Source organism: Oncorhynchus mykiss, chromosome 20 (assembly GCF_057628025.1).
Source record: "Oncorhynchus mykiss isolate SJ-2025 chromosome 20, ASM5762802v1, whole genome shotgun sequence".
Taxonomy (NCBI): Eukaryota; Metazoa; Chordata; class Actinopteri; order Salmoniformes; family Salmonidae; genus Oncorhynchus; species Oncorhynchus mykiss.
The window spans coordinates 27,395,906-27,403,979 of record NC_143041.1 but is presented as its reverse complement, the minus strand read 5'-3'; positions in this window follow the sequence as shown (position 1 = coordinate 27,403,979).

Sequence of the window (8,074 nt, the reverse complement as noted above, 5' to 3'; positions counted from 1 at the left end):
AGGAACACCTTCCTACTATTGAGTTGCACAACCCCTTTTGCCCTCAGAACAGACTAAATTAGTCGGGGCATGGACTCTACAAGGTGTTGAAAGCATTCCACAGGGATGCTGGCCCATGTTGACGCCAATGCTTCCCACAGTTGTGTCAAGTTGTCTGAATGTCCTTTGGGTGGTGGACCATTCTTGACACACACGGGAAACTGTTGAGTGTGGAAAACCCAGCAGCGTTGCAGTTATTGATACAAACCAGTGCGCCTGGCACCTACTACCATACCCCGTTCAAAGGCACTTAAATATTTTGTCATGCCCATTCATCCTCTGAATGGGAAACATACACAATCCATGTCTCAAGTCTTAAAAATCCTTATTTAACCCGTCTCCTCCCCTTCATTTACACTGATTGAAGTGGATTTAACAAGTGACATCAATAAGGGATCATAGCATTGACCTGGTCAGTCTATGTCATGGAAAGAGCAGGTGGTCTTAATGTTTTGTATACTTAGTTTATAGTGTATATTTGTGTAATTGTTGATGCAATTTCTATGTCATCTAAGTTACTTTGTGTATCACCAACTTTGCTTGAGATGATTTCACTGCAGCACCCCTCACTGCATCCACATTTCATGAAATAGGCATTTCAAAGAGCTGTCAGTCAAGCCGAGCTCATGAAAATAAGCTCCCCGCCCACTTTTCTGACCTCCTGGTAGTTAGCCATCAGAGAGAAAGTCATTTTTCTCAGATTTTGAGCATTCCCAAAATATTATGAGTGATTTTTGTCACTCAAAAGGCTATTTTACATGGGAGTCAGAATGACTGTTCGGTACCTTCTAACCATTTTGAAGGTTTTCCCATCAAGCATGTAATGATACTGTAACAAGATTAACACTCAGTCACTGTGAGAGAATTCAGTTGTATTCTAGCTAGTTCTGTGTTAATGTCCAGGCATCATGGCTCTCTCCACCTCTCTTCTCCTCCCTCAGCAGCACTGCCTGGCTCCAAAAAGCTCAACATCCTCAACCAATTATTGACTCTCTTAACAATGTCCCGATCCTCTGGCAGACGAAGCGGGAAGGAGACTAGCTCAGCCCTGTTTGACAGCCACCCCCCCCCCCCCCCCCTCTTCCACTCCTCATCCCTCCACCCTACTCTCCTTTCCTCATCCCGCTTTCTCCCAGACGTGTGATTTAATTTGTTTGGTAATATCAGGATTGGCATGTTCAGCCCAGCCTCACTCCAAAGTGAAATTGGACAGGGGCATTGGAGCCTCACTATGTAAAACTGTCTCACCTTGACAGCTGCTTGAGTGGGCAGAGGATTGCTGCTGTGGAGAGGAGCACCTGAACAGGGAGGCCGACACCAATTTGCTTCCGTACTTTACTCAGGGGTGTGCTCTGTCAAGACGCGCGGCACTATGAAGACGGAGGTAAATGGGGACAAAGAGCCAGGTGCAATGTTCCATTCTGTATCCCTGTAACTTCTGCAGCTAATCCATCCATTCTGTATCCCTGTAACTTCTGCAGCTAATCCAATCCATTCTGTATCACTGTAACTTCTGCAGCTAATCCAATCCATTCTGTATCACTGTAACTTCTGCAGCTAATCCATCCATTCTGTATCCCTGTAACTTCTGCAGCTAATCCAATCCATTCTGTATCCCTGTAACTTCTGCAGCTAATCCAATCCATTCTGTATCCCTGTAACTTCTGCAGCTAATCCAATCCATTCTGTATCCCTGTAACTTCTGCAGCTAATCCATCCATTCTGTATCATTGTAACTTCTGCAGCTAATCCAATCCATTCTGTATCCCTGTAACTTCTGCAGCTAATCCAATCCATTCTGTGTCCCTGTAACTTCTGCAGCTAATCCATCCATTCTGTATCCCTGTAACTTCTGCAGCTAATCCATCCATTCTGTATCCCTGTAACTTCTGCAGCTAATCCATCCATTCTGTATCACTGTAACTTCTGCAGCTAATCCAATCCATTCTGTATCCCTGTAACTTCTGCAGCTAATCCAATCCATTCTGTATCCCTGTAACTTCTGCAGCTAATCCATCCATTCTGTATCCCTGTAACTTCTGCAGCTAATCCATCCATTATGTATCCCTGTAACTTCTGCAGCTAATCCAATCCATCCATTCTACCTCTCCTATGAGAGTCTGTCAGGTCATATTATCTCCTGATCAGATTTGTTGTACGTTGTCAAACCTATTTTAGGAATTTCCTCCCTAATAATACAATGCCTATTTCAAAATCTTGTTCATACATATTCTCAATGTGCATGTAATATGTGTGTGCTTTCATATTGACAGCATTACCTCAATGTCTCCCAACATGTATTGTTCAACAGAGCATGACAAATATTTCCTCAACTTTTGAGTACTCTACAGTGACACGTTTCCATGACGACCTGCTTATTGACTCATATCAACCTGCCATGGTGATTCTGAGCTAGATGCACAGGCGATGCTATCTAGGTGTTCTCAGAGTAACACCTTGGCAACCGACAATCCGACTCACAATCACAACCAGCATATACCTGCTATTTGAGCAGGTACATGTCAGGTATGTCAGCTCAGCCTAGCAGAGTAGACGGAAAGCCAAGCCAGTGAACCATATCGTACTGGAGTTTAACTTTCACACCTTTCCCCACTTTCTAAAAGTGGAGAGCTCTTCGACTAAAGAAGTGCTGAGACGGCAACGAGAGATGATAATCAACTTATTGTAGTTTGCCCTGAACTTTCCAAAGCCCAGAGGCAAATGAAAATTAGGGATGTTGATTCACTTTGTCAGTGTCAAGCATGGTGTCAAGCTCTCTGTCGGCTCTGATCAGTCACACTGCTTTGACTGACAGTGATCTATTCCCTGTGAAAGGAAGAGAATGGAAGTGTTGAGCTGACTCTACTCTTTCAGAGAATATCGAGGAATTGAAGATAATGAAATAAAACAGAGGAATGAAATATTACTCAATGTCCAGTACAATTACTCATCCAAACAATTTGTCATCAAATTGCCTAACTGTAAAATGTGAAAAGGAGGATTCTTCCAAACTTCTGAAATACCATCAAATAGTCATTCCATTACAACACAGTTTGGTGAAAATACCCTTGACAAAGGTGTCATTTTGACAAAAGAAAGTAGGGCATAACAAATGTACACACACACAACCACCACACAGAAAAGACAGCTCACTCTGCGTTTTACATTCACTGTATGTAGCAAGTGTAGCCTATTCACCAGGCAACGGTCCTCTGTAACAGGTTCTCTCCTCTTTCTCCTCCTGACAATGATAGTCGGGAACACAGAGACAAACAGGCAGGGGGAGGGAAGAGACTGAAGAGGAGAGGAGACGAGGAAAGCAGGCAGGTAGACTGGCAGGCCGGCAGGGAGGGAGACATAGGGAGAATCTTAATTGCACACTCCTCGCGTCCTCTCTCCTCCCCTCCTTCTCATAACACATTTGAAGACAGAGGTCCCTCCACTCTGACCTCCAATAGGTTTTGAGAAGGAGAGAGGATGCGAGGACTATTCAATAGAGATTATCCCATAGACAGCATGGCAGGAGGAGGGGAGATGGAAGTAGAAAGGGGAGGAGAAGAGGAATGCGGGCAGTTAGGCGAGGGAAGCAGGAAGACAGGGATGCAGAGACGGAAGAAGAGGGGAGGAGAAGAACGAGGCAGGCAGGGCGAGAGAGAGATGACAGACAGGAGGAAAGTGGATCTCAGTCCAGACTCATTTCCACCTCCAGTGGAGGGAGACCGCCTACTTAGCCTGTCTGTGAGGAGGCCAGACCTCAGGCATGATAACAGATCACAGCCCATCAGGCAGAGGAGTGAGCTCAGATCAAACTGATTGGCAAGGAGTGAGGTTGGAGGTTTGAGACACATCTCCCTATTTCCATCTCCATATAATTATCTATGTCGGCACCCCCAAAGTAGTTCCTCCACTACCTAGTTTTTTCTCCTATAAGCACATTGTACCTACAGGGTGATACTGTATCTCAGTGAAGGTGAAATGCTGTGAAGCATATCCCAACATCTACCTTCTCACAATCTACCACACTTGGATAATATAGCTGGAGGGATCCTCATTTAACTCCACTTAAATCACTATCAACATAACTTTATCTGGCAGGGAGAGGGATGAGGAGAAAGAGAGAATAAAAAGAGAGCGAGAGGAGAATGTGATGTAGTAGCCTCCTGGGTGCATTTGGGTTCTCTGGGACACGTGGGGTGCGCGTGTGTATTGCATGGGAGTCATGGAGTAAACCACGTTCAATGTGGCAAAGAAATTAACTTGATGTCATGAATACAAAGCGTTATGTTTGGGGCAAATCCAACACACATCACCGAGTGCCACTCTTCATATGGTGGTGGCTGCATCATGTTATGGGTATGCTTGTCATCGGCAAGGACTAGGGAGTTTTTTAGGATATCAAAACACGGAATAGAGCTAAGCACAGGTCAAATCCTAGACGAACCCCTGGTTTAGTCTGCTTTCCAACAGACACCGGGAGACAAATTCACCTTTCATCAGGACAATAACCTAAAACACAAGGCCAAATATGCATTGGACTTGCTTACCAAATGACATTGAGCGGCAGTTACAGTTTTGATGTAAATCGGCTTGAAAATCTTTGGCAATACTTGAAAATGACTATCTAGTAATGATCAATAACCAACTTGACAGAGCTTGAAGAACTTGAAAAAGAATAATGTACAAATATTGTACAATTCAGGTGTTACTTACCCAGAAAGACACACAGCTGTAGTAAATTCACTTTGTCGATATTATGAGGTATTGTGTGTACATGGGCGGGGGAAAAATTACAATTTAATCAGAGCGAGATAGACCTACCTATCTACATGAGTTATATGCTTAACCCTGGTTAGTACTGTTTCATTACCATAAAATAAGCATCATTCTAAATCATAAAAGCCCTTGCCCCCCCCATATGGAAAACCTATTAGGTACCGCCACTAATGTACATAAACTAATGACTATAATATCCCTCTCTACACCACATGAAATCATTTAAACCTAGTTTACAAAATGAGGAAATTCTCTAGCCTCTATTCCATTATTACAGTTTACTCTGTGTGTTATGTATATCTCCTGCTGCAGAATAGATTCACAAACACAACATGTAGGCTAATGGGTTGAGGAATCACCATGGGAGTTTTCATGAATATGTTGTCTAGAAATCAGATGTATTGAATTTACATCTCTATTTTGAAGGTTAGAAAGAGTTGATATTGCAGCTAATCCTTATTGTAGACTACAGATGTAGAGGATGTTTTTTAGGCCTAATAATGTCTGCAAGGTAAACATCTCATATTTGTTCTGGATTAAGCCTAGGCTACTTTGTTTCTCTAAATTGGTAAATTATAGTACATTTATTCCAGCCAAACAGTCCTAGCACAAACTTGCAGTTCAGTATTCAAAAAAATTAGGCTTCAGCTTAATCACCGACTCGCACTACACTTCTTTCTCTTCACCCAATAATCTAAAACCGAAATGTATTGCTTCTCCTATTTTCCCCTCTACAGGCTAATGTAATGTCACAGCTAATATAATCTCAGTTGACGTGACAGACACAATTTATTTCCCAACACGCTCAAAGAGAGCGAGAGAGAAAAAGAGAGACTCACTCCTGCTGCCTCAGCTAGTCGTATCCCACCTGGGTGAAAGCCACGAGCGGAAGGAGATCTTGTTCCAACTAGCACACGTTGCTCTGCGCTGAGCTCATTTAGACGCCGCTATACAGCTCGTCTCTCTGCTGTGCCTGTAATGGAGGAACAGGATGAGACCAGATTAGACACATCGCTACTGTTGTGACTATTATGGCACTTTGGTTTAGGACAGCACCAGAATTGTATCTACCCATGTACTCAATATGGTCATTTAACATCTATAATTACTACAGTAGTATTGCCTAGTTAAAGCTTACATGTACCACATCAGTTATCTATTAGATATATATATTTATTGTAATTAGATTAGGTTTGTCTTTGACTTTTCCCCAGGTATTTCATTTTTGGCAAAATATGAACTCTGTAGGTGCTTTTGAAGTCAACAGTTGAAGTTCAGAGAGCGAGAAGGTTCAGTGGGTTCACAGATATAAAGAAGAAAAACCATCCAGAACCTTCTCATTAGTGTTGACCTGCCGTATAATTAAGACTGCACACTATCTCAGTGGAGTGGTGGGAAATAGTGTAAAGAGCATTATGGTGGCTGAATGCCCTCCCCTGTTGGCAGATGAAAAGAGTCACAGAGACAGTGGAAGAGACCCAGGGATAAGCAGGCAGGAGAGAAAATGATAAGAAAATGCCACTAATACAGTATGACTCAAATTAAATGTACTAAAGGCCATCACATCACCTCAGATCCTGTACGCTCTGGTGGGTTTGGACCTCCTCAAAGCCTGTCTAGCCCTGCAGATGTCAGGTTATCTATGCTCTGGAACAACAGGAGGCTCTTTGACAACGGGCTGAACCAATGGTTGAAAATAGCAACAGTTGTGGGGATTGAATTAGAGAGAGGGAGAGGACAGGATGCGACCGGAAGCGAGAGGCAGTCTAGTTGAAGCAAGTGTTAAGAGGCGACAGACAGCCTGCGGGGAGAAGTCGATAGGGGATACATATCTCAGAGGAGTCAATTACATCTGCAAACATCTGCTTTCAATCTCATCAGAGCTGGGGCCAGACCAAGAACAGCAGCACCAGATGGCTGCTAACATGTTATACATGGGCAGACAGTGCACTACTTTTGACACCGTAACACCCTATTTCCAACAAAGTGCACTACTTTTGACCCCGTAACACCCTATTTCCAACAAAGTGCACTACTTTTGACCCCGTAACACCCTATTTCCAACAAAGTGCACTACTTTTGACCCCGTAACACCCTATTTCCAACAAAGTGCACTACTTTTGACCCTGTAACACCCTATTTCCAACAAAGTGCACTACTTTTGACCCTGTAACACCCTATTTCCAACAAAGTGCACTACTTTTGACCCTGTAACACCCTATTTCCAACAAAGTGCACTACTTTTGACCCCGTAACACCCTATTTCCAACAAAGTGCACTACTTTTGACTGGAGCAACACACTCTTAGAACGGGTTCCAAAAGGGTTCCTCAGCTGTCCTCACAGGAGAACCCTTTTTGGTTCCAGGTATAACTATTTTGGGTTCCATGTAGAACCCTCTGGAGAAGTAGTTCTACATGGAACCCAATAGGGTTCTACCTGGAAGCAAAACTTTTTTTTTCAAAGGGTTCTCCTATGGGGACAGCCAGAGAACCTTTTCAGGTTCTAGATATCACCTTATTTCTTAAGAGTGCATAGGGCCACATTGCCACCTTGTTTTTCAGTTGGAAAAACAGTTAGTGGATTAGGATGAAACTACTACATGTTTATTTCTTGAAAGACTGCGTATACCCTTCTGAAACGACTAGAACATTTGAATATCTGTAATATATTGGTTAAGGAATATTCTCCAAGCATGTGTGTATGTTCCACCTCAAAAAGCACAAGAAAGAGGATTTTGACACCCACTATCTCAGGGTGTTTTCACATATAATCCTCTTTAAAATAACCAATCCCAGTCCTCTCTTTAAAGTGAACTCTGGGGTAAAAAAAAAAAGCAGAAATAACTCAGTTGTCTTTGTATTCACACTGCCCTTGCCTTGGAATGAGGACTTAACTATTTTGCTAGTTCACTTCACCAATTTCGTGGTCCGAGTCATCTTTGCATTCGCATTGCCATGTTTGGAAAGGAACCAAGATATTTTTCCAACATTCACTAAATGCACTTTTTTACAAAGTGCAGGACAAGCCATTCCATCAGAATGTGTCATTGGACAGCTAGATATACCTAGTTACATTTTAATAGCTAATATATTGCATTTAGTTTAAAGATTAGACAATAATTGGGAGGCTGACATTACTTGGCATGGGCCCTCTGATCCTCAAGAAGTTCTACAGCTGCACCATTGAGAGCATCTTGACTGGCTGCATCACCGCTTGGTATGGCTACTGCTTGGCATCTGGCGCTACAGAGGGTACAGCGT